The 20419-nt window shown below is 41.8% G+C and overlaps 1 protein-coding gene across 1 annotated transcript in view; it reads left to right on the top strand.

Annotated features, from left to right (window-relative positions):
- Positions 1-20419, top strand: part of SGCD (sarcoglycan delta) — a 636458-nt gene that overhangs the window by 69065 nt on the left and 546974 nt on the right. The window lies entirely within an intron of this gene.

Here is a 20419-nt window from a genome sequence, read left to right as displayed (position 1 = left end):
TTAAAGTAAAACCGATGTTCCTAAAATAATGAGGGTGTATTTGAGAGAAGTCTTAGAATTTTATCATCTATTATGCTTTTTTTGTGTGTTTTTCTCACAACTAATATGAACACTTTTAAAGGGAATCTGTCAGCAGGTTTTGCTATGTAATCTGAGACCAACATGATGTAGGGGTAGAGACCCTGATTCCAGTGATGTGTCACTTGCAAGGCTTTGTTTTTGTTTCTATAAAATCAGTGTTTTATTAGCTGGAGATTATCACTACAGGACTAGGTGTCTCATGCCTCCTGGTCCAGCCACGCCCCCACCACTACACAGAAAGCAGCCAATCAGTGGTGTGGGCGGGGTTATACGCAGCTCAGTATTCCCAGCTTTGCTATATCTGCAGCAGAGAAAACTGTGATTCTATCACAGCTGCTGCACCCAGTAAACTAAATGACACATCACTGAAATCAAGGTCTCTGCCCCTACATCATGCTGCTGTCAGATTACATTGCAAAAATCTGCTGACAAATGTTACTTTAAGGGGCAGATTCACAACCCCTTTAAAGTCTTTTGTAGCTTGTCTCATTGTCTTTTAAGCAAAAGTTACATTATGCTATATCCTTTTGTCCTGGCATCCTATATGGGGCAAGTTTGCAGTGTAAACAGAGTATACGATGCTATACGGTGAGACTCCGCACGGCTGTGTGCATTCTGTGTGTACACAGCTCCGTTGTGTATGCATGGCCTTAAATGAAGATGCTGCAAGCATTAATTTTCACTTTGAGGAATGATGTTTGCTTTGCAAACAAGGGTTTACCAGAAGAAATGTCGATGAGCTGTCAAGATATTTATTTGGTTAAATGAAGTTATCGTGTTGGCGGCCGAGATGATTTGCTCACAACACTAGATTTCTAAATGTTATTCTCTTCCATTTCTGAAATAAAAACAAAACATTTCCATTTTTGGCTATAGGAATTGAATAGAGTCATCGTCATAGTCAGAGCAACATAAGAAGTAGTGCACTAAGCTTCTCTGTGCATTGGCAAAGCTGGGGTATTCATAGAAATCCAGGGGCCCCATATTGGCCCCTGGCTGCACATTACACAACTCATGTCTAACCGCTTAGATGCTATGGATGCTGTTCACCGCAGCATCTGAGGCGTTATACTGCTGTGATCAGAGCTGACTCCAATCACAGCAGGTAACGGCGGTTGTCCGCTGTATACGGATCTGGGACAGTGCGTGAATCTGCTCCGTAAAAATCCTCCCAACTTCGGCCGTACGCATACGTTGTAAAAAATACATATATTCGACAAGTATAGTTCACTTGACAAGTAATGTCACATCCATCAAACCTCCTAAGCAAATTGCACTAAACATAGTAGCACATACTTTATTTTTATGTAAAGGAAAAAGAAAATTTTATTTTTATGTAGTAATCCTAAACAAAATATGAATATAAATTAAGTAGAGAATCAATAAATGAAGTAATTCAAGTATAAAGTGTGGCAATTACTAAGTAAAGTGCGTAACAGTAATACTAGATATTGTATGATTGTTAATGCAAGCATAATAGTCAAACAACCATTGTAACAGGTAAATAATATTAAATATTCAGTAAATCATCATAACAGTGAGATCAAGTAGTACCAATAAACCCCTCACCTCCACCCCGACGCACGTTTCACTTTTGGATCTTCCTAAGGTGGTAGCTAAGGAGGAGGGGGCAATAAATAAGGTCTGTGATTACCTCTAAATAAAAGCAGCGGTAAGTGGCACTTGACCATTGGTGCCGACCTCCCCGTATCCACAGCGCTTCATGTCACACAGCCACTCCCTCTTCCCTCCTGTGCCAAGAATAGTTTTTAATCATGCAATTAGAGCTGTATCTAGTGCTAGTATTTGGTGTAAGCACCACAAGAGAAAAGTGTATGCACCAAAATACACCCACGCGTATCGACGCAATAATGTGTCTTTCTCAAGGTCAGTGACTTGAGAAAGACACATTATTGTGTCGGCACGCGTGGGTCCTGGGCCCCATGTAACCGAGATGTGTGCTTGTGCTCAGGGGCTAACCTCCATCATGCTAGGGGAAGGAGTGATTTAATCTGTACCTCTTTAGCCATCTTTGCTGGTAACAAGCTGTGTTTGCATGGCATAATTGTATTTCTGCCATATTAGAACTGAGTGCTCATGATTTGTAGGTATACAGCATATTTTTGTATTTATTTGATTATGTTATCTTTGGCTGTGTATTTAATACTGATAGTACTTCATGACTGAGGCTCATATGCAAACAGCATACGGATAGACTACTGCTATAGCAATATTAGCCAGCAATCATTTGTATTGGTTTACAGCACACTGATTAGGAGTTACTGTGGGGCTCTGAGTATTTGACTCTTTATTGTTTAACATTATGACCCATTTTTTTTGTCTATTGATTCATGTCTGTTTCTATCCAGACTTTTTAACTGCTTTTAAACAAGTGTTTGTTTGTGTTGCTCATTGTAATTAAAGAAATTTGTTAAACCTGAATATTTGGCTTGGTAGTGATCCCTGTATTTTGGTGCATACACTTTTCTCTTGTGTGGCTTCATGTTCATTTGTATGCATCAGGTGATCCCACTTCAAATTATCGAAAACTTAAATTCAGGATGGTGCCCGTTTATTCTATATTTTGCCAAGCATTTGGTGTAAGCAGTAATGGTATTAGGGATAAAAGGTTCCTGGGTAAAAAGTAAAACAAGTTCTCCCACCTGCAATTTTTATTATAATGTCAAAAACTACCATTTATGAAATAATGCCACCATACAATGTCAATATAATATTACCAGCATACAAAATTAACAATAGATCTTGGCATATAGATTAGTGAGGAACAGGAGAAGGGGAGGACTGTGCAATTGTGTTTTCACTTGACCGTGAGATTGTGATTTCACAAGGCTGGGCGGCTGACATTTTACACGACTGTGCTTCTGTGAGTTTAAATGACTGTGCGGCTGAGATTTTACAGAACTGTGTGGCTGAGACTTCTCAGGACGTTGTGGCTGAGATTTAACAGGACTGTGCGGCTGTGATTTCACAGGACTGTGTGGCTGTGATTTCACAGGACTGTGTGGCTGACATTTCACAGGACTTTGTGGCTGAGATTTCTCAGGCATGTGAGGCTTTGATTTCACAGGACTTTGTGGCTGAGATTTAACAGGACTGTGCGGCTGTGATTTCACAGGACTGTGCGGCTGAGATTTCACAGGACTGTGCGGCTGACATTTCACAGGACTGTGCGGCTGACATTTCACAGGACTGTGCGGCTGACATTTCACAGGACTGTACGGCTGTGATTTCACAGGACTATGCAGGTGACATTTCACAGGACTGTGCGGCTGAGATTTAACAGGACTGTGCGGCTGACATTTCACAGGACTGTGCGGCTGAGATTTCACAGGACTGTGCGGCTGTGATTTCACAGGACTGTGCGGCTGACATTTCACAGGACTTTGTAGCTGTGATTTCACAGGACTGTGCGGCTGTGATTTCACAGGACTGTGCGGCTGACATTTCACAGGACTTTGTGGCTGTGATTTCACAGGACTGTGCGGCTGACATTTCACAGGACTTTGTGGCTGTGATTTCACAGGACTGTGTGGCTGAGATTTAACAGGACTGTGCGGCTGACATTTCACAGGACTGTGCGGCTGAGATTTCACAGGACTGTGTGGCTGTGATTTCACAGGACTGTGCGGCTGACATTTCACAGGACTTTGTGGCTGTGATTTCACAGGACTGTGCGGCTGAGATTTCACAGGACTGTGCGGCTGACATTTCACAGGACTTTGTGGTTGAGATTTAACAGGACTGTGCGGCTGAGATTTCACAGGACTGTGCGTCTGAGAATTCACAGGACTGTGCGGCTGTGATTTCACAGGACTGTGCGGCTGACATTTCACAGGACTTTGTGGCTTTGACTTCACAGGACTGTGCTGCTGTGATTTCACAGGACTGTGCGGCTGACATTTCACAGGACTTTGTGGCTGAGATTTCACAGGACTGTGCGGCTGAGATTTCACAGGACTGTGCGGCTGACATTTCACAGGGCTTTGTGGTTGAGATTTAACAGGACTGTGCGGCTGAGATTTCACAGGACTGTGCGGCTGAGATTTCACAGGACTGTGCGGCTGACATTTCACAGGGCTTTGTGGTTGAGATTTAACAGGACTGTGCGGCTGAGATTTCACAGGACTGTGCGTCTGAGATTTCACAGGACTGTGCGGCTGTGATTTCACAGGACTGTGCGGCTGACATTTCACAGGACTTTGTGACTGACATTTCACAGGACTTTGTGGCTCACATTTCACAGGACTGTGCGGCTGACATTTCACAGGTCTGTGCGGCTGACATTTCACAGGACTGTGCGGCTGACATTTCACAGGACTGTGCGGCTGACATTTCACAGGTCTGTGCGGCTGACATTTTACAGGTCTGTGCGGCTGAGATTTCACAGGACTGTGCGGCTGACATTTCACAGGACTGTGTGGCTGACATTTCACAGGACTGTGCGGCTGACATTTCACAGGACTGTGTGGATGACATTTCACAGGACTGTGCGGCTGACATTTCACAGGACTGTGCGGCTGACATTTCACAGGACTGTGTGGCTGTGATTTCACAGGACTGTGTGGCTGTGATTGTCAAGCACACCGCCAGTGTGTTCTGCCTGATTACTGGAGCGGACAATGAAAAATGCTTTCTTCTTCACTCCAATCTTGCTCTTGCAGGTCCCCCAATTGGATCGACCCTAGGTCCTGACCATTCGCCCTGTCCCCCTTAAATAGTCATGCCCATTAGACACAGACAAATTAGGATTTACAGTTCTTAAATTGCCAGTTTCATCACATCGTCACAAAACCGAATATATTTATAAATAGCTGAAAAGAAGCACAAGAAATCAGCTGCTAGATCAGACACAATGTGATAGATTTCTTTTTACAAGGCATGTGACCCTTTCCGGGCTGTATCAGCTGCCTTGCATTTAACACCAATGCAAATAATTTAATTAAAGGGAAAGGAAAAATTGCTCTAAAAACATCTAAAATATTTGGTTTTTAGATAAAATTATTATTATTATAAACTATTATTATTATAAATTATTATTTTTAATAAAATGATGATTTATCGCTAATTGTTTAGTATATTCAAGCTAAACTCGCAATTTACATAAAAACTAATTTAAAAGGGACAACCGACATTTCCTGTTGTCACTTTTGCAAACAGAGACAGCAGCAAAGCAGAAAATGGCAATATTTCTGCAAGTAAATAAGATACTGTATGCGTTAACTATCAGAATTTGGGCACTGATCTAAATTATAATTCAAAAATATATTTCCATTTCAATTTTTATCTTTTGGGTTGAAATCCTCCTTAAATTTTTGTTCTATTCCAACTTTGTTTCTTATGGTGAAGCAGATGGTGAAGGTTTTAGATTGAGTAGTAATCCGCCTGCAGCTCTCCTTTACATCTTGTTTGACCCTCTGAAGAAGCCGAAAAAACAACAGCAATGAATTATATATTATATATGTATGTTTTATGTGGCTTCTAATAACTGCAATCTGTTTTAGTAGTATGTGTACGTACTGTAATATATACCATATATACAATTCATTTATAAAGTTCCGGTAGCGTCATCACCCTCCAGTCATATCCCGCCCTGGGTTATATAAAGAAGCACGCCCTAAGAAAACAGATCTTTAAAATTAAATGCCTATCGGCGAAACGGTGCTTCTGCCAATCCTTCGGCCGACAGCCATCTCCCCAGCACAGGAGCTCTCATTCAGTCGAGTGCTCTTGTGTTCTCGGAGAAAGCCGCCATCAGTCATCTCTACCAACGGCTTACCTCCTGAAGAACAAAGTGATTGGTAGTTCAAAACTGAAACTGCCCAATCAACACCTACCCAAACAATTAGATGTCCTGTGCCGCATGCCCATTAGACTGTCGTACGAGCTCCTCAATATTAGTGGGTGCAGCAAAAATTTGTTTAATCTTTGTCACGGTTCCACCCCTCAGTGTATCAGAGATGCAATTACTGACAGCTCAGCCATCCAATCTGGTACAGGGGTGTGCTGAGCTGTCAGTGTGTTGATTGACAGCTAGACTATCCAATCTGAGACTGGGAGGCGTCGTCTGTCTCCAAGTATTCATTATCCCAGGTGATTGCCATGCTACTTAACTGAGCTGTTTCTTCCAGACCTCTGCCAGACGTACATTGAGCTAGTGTGGTTTGTTTCCTCTGTGCCTCAAGTTCTGTAAGTTGATCTTTCGTTGCCTGACCTTGGATGTCGTTCTGACCATCTGTCTGTTTAACGCCTTCTGCTCTGATCCGCCATTCTCCTGTTATTCTGACCTTGGAACGTTACCTCACTATTCTTTTCTTTCTTCCTTCTGTTTATGACAGACCCTCCTGGCTTCTGAACTTGGATTTCTTGACTATCCTGACTCACTGCTTGGCCATAAAAAAAGTGACTAGAGTCAGCATATGTATTCCAGGCTTAAGAGTTTTGTGTAAAGGTGTTGACATGATCTTTTTACTTTGACTGGGATAATTTTGTGATCATGTCTACTTGTTTGTTGTCTTACATGATCTTTTGCCCATCTACCACTGTGAAAAATTGCCTCCAAGCCCAGACTCCTGTTTGTCTGATGACTGCTTCAGTCTGTTGCCTGGATGCTATGTTTTGGTGCCGCCTATTTGTTGCTGTTTTGACATTAATGACCTGGGGTTTCTTGGTGGCACTGACCTTAACTTCTTGTGAAGGTTAAGGGTTTGGAACACACAATCCTTTAGATTCTGCCCATAGTAGTCATAATGGTTGTAGATATTTACTTTGCCTAAACACTAGCCAATCCTAGTACAAGTGTGCAGCTATAGTTTTACTATACAATTTTTGCATTTAAGGGTTGAAGGGAATCTATCAGCAGGTTTTTGTTATGTAATCTGAGAGCAGGATGATGTAGAGACAGGGACCTTGTTTCCTGTTATGTGTCACATAGTTTACTGGGTGCAGCAGTTGTGATAGAATCACAGTTTTCTCTAGTAGAGCTCGGAATGCTGAGCACTGTATAACCCCACCCATACCTCTGATTGGTTGCTTTCTGTGCACTCTGTATATTGACAGAAAGCTGCTTATCAGTGATGAGAGTGTGGTTGGACTAGTAGGCACGAGATACTTAGTCATGTTATGAAAATCTACTACTGATAAAACATTGATGTTCTTGAAACAGCAAAACACAGCCTGGTAAGTGACACATCCATGGAATCAGGGTCTCTTCTCCCACATCATGCTGCCCTCAGATTACATAGCAAAAACCTGCTGACAGATTGCATCCAAACACAAATAGTAATCTGTCCCTCTCTCCCCCAACATCATTAAACTTCCAATTTCATTGGAAGTAGCAAACCAATTAAGGAGTATAAGCTTTTTTGCCTCTGTTTCTTACACAGATGTCTAGGGAAAAAAAGTGATTGGGCATATTGAATTTCAATATACCCAATCCATTTTTCTAATGAAAGATATACTGTTGCCAGATATTTCTGGCTGTTGTCTGTTGTCGTTTCTCCATTCAGTACGGGTGTACCCTCTGTGTATGGGAGGTGGTTAGGAGGAATAACTGGCGGCGGAAACCTAAACCAAATGTGTCCTTCCAAGTGTAGACCCATGTGCGGAATGACTTTCGTCCTACGCGCCACTCATCTTATTCCTGACCCGTGTACCAATCTAGAGCAAAACATAGAAAAAAATTCAAGCAGGGTCTATATCCATGCTAGCACCCCAAAAGTTTGAGGTAAAGTTAACCTTGTGTGTGAGCCGTGAATCCAATGTACCGAGCATGAAAAATTAATTTATTACATTTGATGCACTAACAAAAGAAAGTTCTAGTGAATAATAGATGAACTACATGTTGTTACAACAGTCTGTTTGATTCATGCCGCCCTTTATCTCATATCGTGTGCCGGCTGAAAACAATTCTCTTTTTTTTGCTTGGAAAATGAAGAGCGCAGAAGATTTTATAGAAGGGTAAACCTAGAGGTATAGATTCAAGCTTGTCTTTCGCGATGTACTGTGACCATCACAATCCCACCGCAAAATCAACATTGTGCTGTATAGGATGTATCCATAAATACCTTTGTCCCGTGGAGGACCTTCTACTTCAAGAGAAACCCTGCTTCTATTCGAGACTCAAATAGGAAAAATTTAGCCATTTTTACTATAAAAGAAACAGCTCTTCATATACAACCAAAGCAACCCCTAGAAAAAGCATGTTTGCGAAACACTGCCATATAGGAAACAACCCCTAGAAAAAGCATGTTTGCGAAACACTGCCATATAAGGATGACACAAGAAAAAGGAAGACATTTGTATTTTGAGTTCCTTATCTTTTCCAAACTATTATAGTCTCGTGTAGACCTCGTACTCTTTAAGATAACTTGCAACCAGTTTGGTTATCCCATGGAACTTTTAAAATTGGTCAAGGACATGTCATTGATGTCAGCAGATCCTCTAGTTTCCTCCATGAGATGAGCTCCACCAAAGCTTATCAATGTATAGCAAATATATTAATTTAGTTTTATTTTTTAGATTTTATTTACATTTTGAGAAAATGGAGCGGGAGATATGAAATTTTATATTTGTTAATTTAATTTTTTATTTTTTATTGTATTGGTCCCCCTAGGGAACTTGAACCTGAGGTTGCTTGACCACTTGATCCATCAGTACACACAATCATGCGGGGGGTTCAAAGGGCGTTGGAAAAAATACCTTCCCACATCTTCAACTTCTTAAATGCCACTGTTATGATTCACAGTGTCATCTAAGAGGTTAAACTGCTGTCATCAGAGCTAGCTCCGACCACATCTATTGCAACCCTCAGCTGTCAGCTTTATCATGGCTGGTTATCAAGAATAGAGGGGTCCCTCATACCGTTTTTGAAAATTATTTAAATACGGTAAATAAAAAAAAAGGATGTGGAATCCCCCCTTTGTTGAGTGCAGAAAATCTATTGCTAAGTCTGTGTTCACATTTGTGTTGGAGGTTCAAGTTTTGAGTGGGGGGCATTTAGAAAGTAGTGACCATAATGTAATACATTTCTGCTTGTCTAGGATGTTTTGCCGAGGAGCTACAAAAACATTGATCTGTAGGAAGGTAATAATTGATCAACCTGCCTTCATCTACATGACTGACATAAGGGCCTTAAAAATAAGAATGCAACGAGTGGGTAGGGATGGGTCATACTTAGCTTTGGCCACTGTTACTAATGGTGTACTACGGGGCAGTATTGGGTCCTATTCTCTACAGCAGAGGTGGGCAATTAATGTTCCCAATGGGCCACATGAGAGACCTTGACTGTTGTGGGCGGCTGCACCAATAGGCTGAAATTAATTCTGCTCGATATCAATATTAATAAAATAATTATTATTATTTTATATTATCTCTTAATATTGAGCAGAATTGAGTATGCTAACACTCCTTATCTATATGAGCCCACACACATCCCTCTACATATATGAGCCCCCACATAGCCTCCCATATACAGCATGAGCCCCTAGATAGCCCCCAACATACAGCATGATCCCCAACATACAGTATGAGCCCTCATATATGCCGTATCAGCCCCCACATAGCCCCGTATATACATGCAAACATCCCATACACATATGACTCACCTCACACCTGTACCCCCGGCACTCTGCTCTGGTCTCCGGTGCACTAGCCGCACACCAGATGCGATGTAATGACGTCATCGCGTCTGATCACTATGTCCGTTGGAATTATATTTTTTGGGGATTCTGACGGAAGCCCCAATACAGCCATTCACTCGAGCTGGCTTCTGTTCTGGCAGTGTTCAGCCTTTTTTAAACATGCACAAAACTGTAGTCTACCATGCTTTTGTGCATATCTGAAAAAGATAAATACAGTATGAACTGCGGCTAGACGGAATCCAGAGTGACTCCGTCAGCCTCCTAATGGTTCTGTCGGGGGGTTTCCATTGGAATCCTATTTTTCGGCTATTTTGACAGAAAGCCCGAGACAGTGCTCAGCCTTGAACACTGCATATTTGGAAACCTATCCTAAAATATTCAGTATTTGCACATGATATTAAACCATGTAAAGGAAATTACGGAACGGAAGTTACAAATGGGTCTGGATGACAGCAGAACGTATAAGGAAAATTGTGTACAGTTTTTGGCACCAGTCCACAAGAAAGACATAATGGAGCTACATACAGTAAGTTCAACCTAAGGAACAAATGGATGGAACACAGTACCTGAAATAATTATCACAATGAAGGTCACTTAGTAAAGAAAAAAACATGACTGAATGGTGATGTAACAACTGTAATAATCAAATGTAGGGGTCTTTCATATGATCAATTTATGCTCCTATAAAGGAGGCTGGAAAGTGTCTGCACCAATGGAGTATTGGATTCTTTACAGTAAGACTATAGAGCTCTCTGAAAGAGAAAGTTGTCCTGTAGAATACCATAAAAGTTAAAGGGAACCTATCATGTCCCAAAACGCTATTAACCTGTAGATACGGGGTTAATGAAATTCTAAAGCCATGCAGCCGCTGCACTGAAAGCCCGGCTTTCACAGAGAGGAGGCCAGCAAGGCTTCAGTTACCGCTCTGTACATACCGGTGACTGAAATCGTGGTGGCTGCACCTCTGACTGAAAGCCAGAGGCTGCCTGGAGGAATATGATTCATTTCCTCCCAGTAGCCGGGCCTTCAGTATAATGGTCGGGCAGCTTTAGAAAGCTGTTAGCTTGCACATTAACCCCATATCTTTAATCCGAACCTGCACAACATATGACACACAGGCCCCTTGTGACCCACCAAAGGATGTTTTACGGCCTGCAGAGAACCAGGAAACTCCAGTACTCGTCTTTCTATATTCAATTTTATTCACATCTTTTAGGCGTGAATACATTTGAACACTTTGGTGCCAGGACAGGGCACAGCAGCGATCGCCAGCCTCTTTCTCAATGTGCATCAGCGTGAGGAGGTCATGATGCTGCTCACCTCATCACAATGCTCCTGTCACTGGCGCAGATGCTAGTTTTGGTGATCTATTCATGTAGTCATGTTGATCCTAGTGATGTATTCATGTACTGATCCTGGTTTTGATGCTGCATTCATGTACTGCCAGTAGTTCTGATCATGTAGTAGTCTTTAAGGTACTTCATGTTGAAACTGAAAAATCTTCCAAACTTAGTTTTGCGATTATGAGGAGGATTTGCTTAAGTTCTTGCTCGAAAAATGCAGTGTAAGTTTGGGTGTGTTAACACTGATTATTTTGAGAAGAAACTCTCCAAATCCTTCTTAAATACTGAAAACTTAGTTCTGATGATGTATTAATGTACTGAGGGTGGTTCAGGTGATGTATTCATGTAAGTAATATTTTTCGACCCTTCGTATATGTTCACTATGATATTGTGGCCTTTGGACAACAAAATGTGGCGCACTCAAGCTTAAAGGAGTTGTCTACTACTAGGACAATCCTTTATTGATCTCGTAGCAACCTCATGTGTGCCCTGGGAACTCGAATACTGACACCGCTGGGATGGCGCTAGCTCCGGAGATGAGTAGGTGTTTTTATTTTAACAAGGACAAACTTTCAGATCGAGAAGGGGTTGTCCTATGTTTTGGTCAATCACTTTCAAACCACGGAAAAGGATGGATTTCTGGTGATGGGATGTGAATTTATGGCTTTATTCTGATCGCAATACTTGAAGTTGGGAAGGAATTTTTCCCTAAGGTTATAAAAGTTAACTTTCACCTCAAGTTTTTTTGACATTTTATGGATCATTAGTCTGAACCGTCTGGATTTATGACTTACCGTATTTTCAACCCTACAAACTACAAGGAGTTGGGAATAGGACACTGTAGTTTTTCCATTACTAAAAAAAGAAATTCAATACAGACTTTCCGTGGCTTTACCCTACAATATGTTCCCATAAAGAACATTCTTTTGGAACTAAATTTACAAGGCAAGTATGAGGGTCCTATAAAAGTTTTACTTTATGTGACATTAAGTGTGGATTTTATGACTTCAGCAAATTTTAGGTCATATCGATGTGCTAGATTATAACCTCTAATTGATGGAAGTCGTCGGCGTATATCATGCTAAACTTTTTTTACGTTCCGTCACGCTTTATGAGCCTTTACGTATCTGTCGGTGTATTTTACATTTATCACCCGTAAAGTTGTTTTACGCCGTTTGAATAAAAGTAACAACAGTCGTTTTATGAAAACCATTTATTACCTCGAGCTTGTGAAAGTCAAGTTATTAAAAACTACCTCGGTAATTTGATATTATCAACATTAATTTCAGCTTTTACCAACGGCCTCCTTTATCACCGGGACACGCCAGCGAGAATGCGTGGTCCTTCTTGTCGGGGTTTATTAAAAGCTTATGACTGTAGTGTCTGTGGTCGACTTTGACCTATTTCTGAGCTATCTACTGTGGACAAGATAGGACGGGGAAGGAGAAAAAAAGCCTTTCGAGTTTAATGAAAGACATTGATAATGGCGATAAGAGTATCTGGACGGGAATGAAATCACATGTGGCCCTCCAAAACGGTTGTGTAAGCTCATAAGAGGTCATGGGAACACGGGCTTATTTCTTCCATCCCGTCAAGATGTAATAAATGACCTTTGCTGGAAAGGTCATCCGCGTGTCAAGCAAGAAAGAGGTAGATATGGATTGACAGGACAAAAGCTCATTTGAGTGAATTATTTGTGTTGATTGGTGAACTTGGAGCAGATTTATCACAGTCCCTCGGAGGACACCGATGTTCAAGGTAAAACGAGATTCATTTTGTACTGGGGTTCTTTTCTATTGACCTGTATTAAGCAATCTCTGAGACCTTCTGTACAAGACGATAAAAATATTCGAGTTTCAAAGTAAAATTATCTGAAGGCGATAGAAGGAAGGATAATAACACTTCGCGTTCTATTTTTTGTTGCTGTAAAGGTTGATATAATAAGTTGCTGCTTAATCCACCTTTATCTTATCTATGCCCAGAAGAAGAACGATATTGGATTGAACTCAAGCCAAAACGTAGGCTATGTGCACACCATGTCTTTTTTCAGTCGGATTCCCCTCCAGAAACCAGCCCAAAAAACAGAAATCATAAAACAATCAAAAGAATGGACATATACATCTCTCTATGTATAAACGACTTGCTTTGACAAGTTCAGGCCTTTGAAGTCTTTTAACCGCTTCAGACTTCTGAAAATACTAAGCGGTTAAAAGAAGTGACATTTTCATTCTTCTAGTGGTTTCCCCTTTGGAAGACGCTCTCTTCAAGAAAATTTAAAAGCTCAGAAGATGCCGAGATATTTTTGGAGCTTTTTGCCATCATTGTTGCTTACAAAAAAAACTCTACTGGTTCTTTCATTATTCAATAAAGTAAAAAAAACGATAGTAAAAAAAGACTATGTGAAAACCCGGCCAAAACCATCGAAAAGACGCTTAGGAAATGACCGAAAAACACACACAATAAAACACCAAAAAAAGATGCGTGAGTTTTCTGAAGCATCTTCTGCTTGAAAAGCTCGGAGGGTTCACCTGAGGTTATAAGACGTTGTGTGTACACACCCTTGAAATTTGGGTTTGGCCGAATTTAACAATTTTTTTGTGGTTTGGCCATAACAATCACACATGACAAGTCAAGCTAAGATGGTCCATTAGTATGTAGTGCCATGCTTGATATGGATCTTGATCTTGACTTAAGGACGTTTTCAAGTGGTGGCTTACTACCATTAACTTAGCATCCCCGTTGAGACAACCCCTTAATTAGGCACTCTGTTTCTCTATCACCGGTCTTACCAAGCAAAGACATACCTATACAAAGGTTAATATATAACAGGATTCGAGAAGAGAACAGGCATAACCACATTTGACATCATTGCTTAAGGCTCCCAGACACATTGGAGAAAAGTTCTCCACATCTGACAATTTCTAATCTATGGAGGCCTTTTATAGAGGAGGAATGGTTGCGATAAATCTAAACTCTTCATACTTTGTTCTCCCTGGAGATAAGCTACTGCCAGAGTTGCTTGCCAGTGGCTTAAGCTGGCCATTCACTTTAGATAGTTGTCAGATGAATGACGGATCGGCCGACAGCTATCTCTCCCAACTACCTTATACACAGAGCCTCTCAACTTTTTTGAGTGTTCTCCGTGGACAGGGTGGAGTTAGCCTCTGCCAGAATCCTGTGGCTTATATACAAAAGTACAAGGTGATTAAATTCCAATTGCCTCTTCCTTATCGCTCCCAACATAAGGAAATTTCCCCCTCATATAGAGCTATTAGTGCTGCCCCATGGGGTTCTTACCTTCCTCTGGATCCACATGTTAGGATATAGGATGAACTCGATGGACTTAAGTGTACCTTCAACCTTAAACACTATGAAAGTATCATCTGTTGGGGAAGAGGCTTCCATACACAATTAGACTGTTTGCCAAACTCACAGTGGGTTTACCCAACATTAGTATAATGTGACCTTAAGGACACAATGGTGTTATCCATATCACGGGTGTGTCAGAGGCTGCAGACAGTCGCACTGCATCTGGCTGCAGAATGTCTTAGCGGTTTGCCTTGCAGACTAGTGGCAACCTCTCCTGGCCTTAATGGTGTCACCTGGATCTGGGTGTCTATAACTCCCAACTTCCTGTTGGGAGTTGTGGGTGTTATTTTCTATATGCACTTCCCTGTTGAGGTTTGGAGCTGCAGCAGTCGGCTAGCATCCTCTTTGGAGGTTGAAGGACAAACGTGTTTCTCTCTGAGTCTACTCAAGCTAAGTATTCCCTTGTTTTGTGTATCCTAGCTGTCTTTAGTATTAGTGAGGATTGACTGACGCTTATCCTTTCCTTCCTGGTGCAGGGCTTATCGCCAGGGTCAGGCAGGGATTAGGTATCCTGCTCGACGATAGGCACAGAACCTATATAGGACGATAGGGCAGACAGGGTGACGTTAGACCTGTCTAGGGGTCTCCCCTCCCCCTGCCCTAGTGTTTGCTTCCCATTCCCTTATCCCTATGTGTTGCACTTAGTCTGTGTGTGACAGTCCAGCACCAAAAAGGGGCCCTAGTAGTGTCCTTCAATGTCATTCCCCAAGTGATGATCACGTTTTGTCAAGGTAGGTACCATGGAAGCACGACAAAATCCAAGCATTACGAAAATGAAAATAATAACATTTTTGGTGTGGCCCACAAGGATATGTTTGGTATTTAATGGTATTTATTTGTAACTAGGACACATCTCCAATCGGATCAATGATCTTTATGAGTCACTTTTGGATTAGTTGCCTTAAATACCTCTATAGCCATGGCCACATCTTGTATCTGTGAAATTCCGCCAATGACGGTAACCTTGTATTTGTCTATGTAAGAGACCAATTTTAATTTTAGAAATTGTCAGTAAGGGCAAGCATTACCCTTAATATGATTACAGTAAACACTGACATAATGATATCATTTCAAGTCGCCGATAATGATTTGATTTAGAAGGTGAGAAGCAGTCAGCCAGCTCAGCCCATTAAGCATTTCACATCATTAGATCAATGTGGTCTGCATCTTAAAATAGGACGATCTCATTAGCATTGTCAGCACTGATTCCATGTTATGAAAACCCCCCGGCCGCTTATAACCGCGTTGTTATATCGCGCCGATTCATTATCTTATCAATGCGATACCCTGAAAGTGGTCAAAGATGACATTAAATCACATTGTCACTTTATCGATAGGGAAAAGCAAATGAAACCAAAGACGGGCCAGCTTTCTACCGGGGGGGGGTTAAACACCATCTTTAGCCTCTACTCATTAGATCTGTCAGTATTTGCTTATTATACGTGTGTCATTTATTACCTTTTCTTTTTTGGTGAGTGAATTATTTTGTCAATTTCGGCAGTAAAAATGATGGAAGAAGGGATTATATTCCATCCCGGGCTTAGCGGCAAGAGGAGGCCGAGTTGTTATTGAAGCAGCTGTTACTATTACCCGTCCTAATCACATCCTTCGCTGCAGAAGCCCCCACTTCTTTTTTACTTTGGAGAAATATTGGTGTGAAATATTTTTTATGTGACCTTTAAAAAAAAAATGTCCTCCGTCATGGTGTTTGAATGGAGGATTGAAATAATGCTGGATTTTTGCTCTTCCCTACTGGTCTTGGCTTTTCCAACTGAGAAAGTAGTTAATTGACTTTCAATAACTTCTTACATTCGATGCACTCACCAAAGGTCAAGAGACACGTTCCGAAGTAGACGAGATAACTTCCTGCTTCTTGAGATCACGATGGGTATTTTCCTTACATTCAGTCTCGTATATCCAGAACACAACCACTTATTATATTAATATTTTGCCGATATTTTTAACATCATCCACCATAGTTATTCTCATCACTTTCCAGCCCCACCGGAGACACAATCTAATTGCTCATGGCATTGGTCTTCTGTGGTAGCGCACTGCAAGTCCATTACATGGTGGCACAGTATTCTAGAACCTCAGGAGGCAAACATTCCAAGGCAGAACACTCACCAAAGGTCAAGAGACACGTTCCGAAGTAGACGAGATAACTTCCTGCTTCTTGAGATCACGATGGGTATTTTCCTTACATTCAGTCTCGTATATCCAGAACACAACCACTTATTATATTAATATTTTGCCGATATTTTTAACATCATCCACCATAGTTATTCTCATCACTTTCCAGCCCCACCGGAGACACAGTCTAATTGCTCATGGCATTGGTCTTCTGTGGTAGCGCACTACAAGTCCATTACATGGTGGCACAGTATTCTAGAACCTCAGGAGGCAAACATTCCAAGGCAGAACACCTCGGTTAACCATGTAAACACCTGGCAATTTTACATTTTTGCACTCTCATTTTTTCCTCCCATTCTTTCAATAGCCATAGCTTTTTTTTTCTATTTTTCCATCGACACGAGGGCTTGTTAGGTGGCACAGTGTTCTAGAACCACAAGAGACAACAATTTTAAGAGAATCACAGTAATGCCAATAATTAACATGGCTGTGATTGAGCCGGAAGTGGCCACACCAGAAAGGCTTGTTGATTAGCTGCGCTGCAGCCTTTCAACAAATTTTGTTTGGGCTGCTGAACCCGAACAGTAACACAGACTTCTCGGAGAAGTCCATGTTTGGGGTCCGTGAACGGACACTAGGTGTCTGATACAAACCCAGAACTTTAACATTTGGGTTTGCCCATCTCTCTTTAGAGACTTAACTTGAAATTGTTCGATTGCTCATACTGTATATAGTGTAACTGACATTTTCCTATGAAGTTCAGCCCAAGAGTGCACTTCATAGGAGGACTTGTTGTAATCTCCTGGCTGCCACGGTAAGCCATTGTTTCCTTGAAATCGAATCGCTAAGGGGTCTGAACATTGGTAAACCTAGCAATCCCAAGATCAGAGCACTAGCTCCTCATGACCTTTGGAGGGAGGTGTCTGAATATTGTATTGGGACCCCTAGCAATTTGGAAATCAGATACCTGGAATCCTGAGAATTCAGCTTTGCAGCCATTTCCTGAATGGAACTGGGGTGCGTACGGTCGACCTCTGCTCAACTCATTGTCTATGAGCCTGTTGGAGAAATCAGAGTATGGTGCTTAGTTTCTCTAGCAATCCCAAAGACAATGAATGGAGCAGAGGCTGAGCATGTGCACCTCTGTTCTCCAGAGGCCGAGCATGCGCACCTCTGTTCTCCAGAGGCCGAGCATGCGCACCTCTGTTCTCCAGAGGCCGAGCATGCGCACCTCTGTTCTCCAGAGGCCGAGCATGCGCACCTCTGTTCTCCAGAGGCCGAGCATGCGCACCTCTGTTCTCCAGAGGCCGAGCATGCGCACCTCTGTTCTCCAGAGGCCGAGCATGCGCACCTCTGTTCTCCAGAGGCCGAGCATGCGCACCTCTGTTCTCCAGAGGCCGAGCAAGCGCACCTCTGTTCTCCAGAGGTCGAGCATGCGCACCTCTGTTCTCCAGAGGCAGAGCATGCGCACCTCTGTTCTCCAGAGGCCGAGCATGCGCACCTCTGTTCTCCAGAGGCCGAGCATGCGCACCTTTGTTCTCCAGAGGCCGAGCATCCGCACCTCTGTTCTCCAGAGGCCAAGCACGCGCACTTCTGTTCTCCAGAGGCCGAGCACGCGCACTTCTGTTCTCCAGAGGCCGAGCATGCGCACCTCTGTTCTCCAGAGGCCAAGAATGCGCACCTCTGTTCTCCAGGGGCCGAGCATGCGCACCTCTGTTCTCCAGAGGCCGAGCATGCACACCTCTGTTCTCCAGAGGCCAAGAATATGCACTTCCACTTCATTGAGAACGAAGTTGCAAAGCTCCCAGAGTCCTGATCTTAGGTTCGTTGTGGGTCCCAGCGACCAGAAAATGATCTTCTATCTAATAAATTGAAGATATTTTTTCTATTTTTTTTGGGGGGAGGGGGGAGTAATAACCCTTTAATGTTTGTGCATTTGTTATTTCATTATATATACTTTTGGGCATTTTGGGGGGAAAAATAAACCAACACTGATGCCCCATCATAAATCTGAATTTCACTATTCTCTAGTCCATTATACTGCTTTTCCGATGAGAATGAATGCATTTTCTTCCAATTAATATAATCTGTAAATCCATTAAAGCCATATTTTTTTATGTTATATTGCTTTTATATCTATTTTATTTCTAATATTAGGTAATGTTTTTTAAAGAACCAAAAATCAGAAGTTATCAAAATATGAAGAAAGGGTCTTTTATGGAGTAATGGCGAACCTATCAGGTGTAGGATCCGCAGTCGGCGAGAGTCTAATATCACTCGGTTTCCAATTCTCCTATTATTCCTATTCTTTTCTTCTCGGCTGTTCTAGTAAACTGCTAATAAAATATGCATTACCGACAAAATGGTGCGGTGAACCTGATAAGACACTAGAAAATGAGCTTCAAAGTGAATCTGAGGCTTTAAAATAAAAAGGTGTCATATGTATTTAACTATAGACTACTTTAGGAGGGCATTTTGGGTTTTTCGATTTTAGTCTTTTTTGTGTGTGCGCCAACTTGACCGTTACTCGAATATTACAGATATACAGGATAGGAATAAAAAAAATTATTTTAATCAAGTAACTCTTTTAGGGTACGCGCAACCGGTGTCGGGAAAACGCTGGCGTTGTTTTTCCTGAAATGTCTTCTTTTGTTTCTCTTTAGTCATTTTTGTGGCTGTTTTACCGCCGGTATCTTTTTTTTTTTTCAATGTACATATAAAGTAGTGAGCGGTTTCCACGTATCCATTCACTTGATCACTTGAGTAGACGAGTTTGATCTGCAAGTCAGATTTAAAAAAAATGGACAATCAGTCTGCAAAAAAAGGGACATGAGACCAGCCCCGTAGACTATAATGGGCACGTGTTCTATTCGTGATAAACATATAAAGGACACATTTGTGACACATGAATGTCTGAATCTATAAAAGTGGCAGTGTTCCATTAACCCAAACAGTGCCAGGATGTCCCCATAAAAGTGTCAGTGTGTCCTATAAACAGTAAGAGCCGTAAGGTTAAATTCACATCTCAGTTGTTTTTTCTCGTATTTTCAAACTCAACTTTTTTTTAAAGTGTTTTAGATCCATGTTTGTTCTGTTTGTTCTATGTGTCTGTTTTTCAAACGTATGCGTACTGTTATACTTATGTGAAAAATATCGGATCAAAATAGGAAAGGGCTTGAGTTTTGTGGGGGTTTTTTGCTGACTGTTGATCACACCAAGAAATGGACATGTGAATAAACCAATTGAAATTCATATGTCCGTGTTGAGTCTGTTAAAAAATGGTCAGAATGTGTACAAAAGCGGACAAGTGACTAAGACTTAACTGGCTCATGTGGTATAAGACTAGATGCAGAAGGCTGATCCATCCATCTGTCTATATATCCATCTATCCATCCATCCGTCTGTACATAAATCCATAATAATAATCTTTATCTTTATATAGCGCTAACATATTCCGCAGCGCTTTACAGTTTGCACCCATTATCATCACTGTCCCCGATGGGGCTCACAATCTAAGTTACCTATCAGTATGTATTTGGAGTGTGGGAGGAAACCGGAGAATCCAGAGGAAACCCACACAAACACAGGGAGAACATACAAACTCCTTGCAGATGTTGTCCCTGGTAGGATTTGAACCCAGGACCCCAGCGCTGCAAGGCTGCAGTGCTAACCACCGAGCCACCGTGCTTCCCATGGTGGCTCCATCCATCCATCCATCCATCCATCCATCCATCCATCCATCCATCCATCCATCCATCCATCCATCCATCCATCCATCCATCCATCCATCCATCCATCCATCCATCCATCCATCCATTATCCATCCATTTTTGG

The sequence above is a fragment of the Dendrobates tinctorius genome, unplaced genomic scaffold (genome assembly GCF_039654945.1).
Source record: "Dendrobates tinctorius isolate UK_male_01 unplaced genomic scaffold, ASM3965494v1 ptg000020l, whole genome shotgun sequence".
In the NCBI taxonomy this organism is placed as follows: Eukaryota; Metazoa; Chordata; class Amphibia; order Anura; family Dendrobatidae; genus Dendrobates; species Dendrobates tinctorius.
This window is presented reverse-complemented; position numbering and strand designations above follow the sequence as displayed.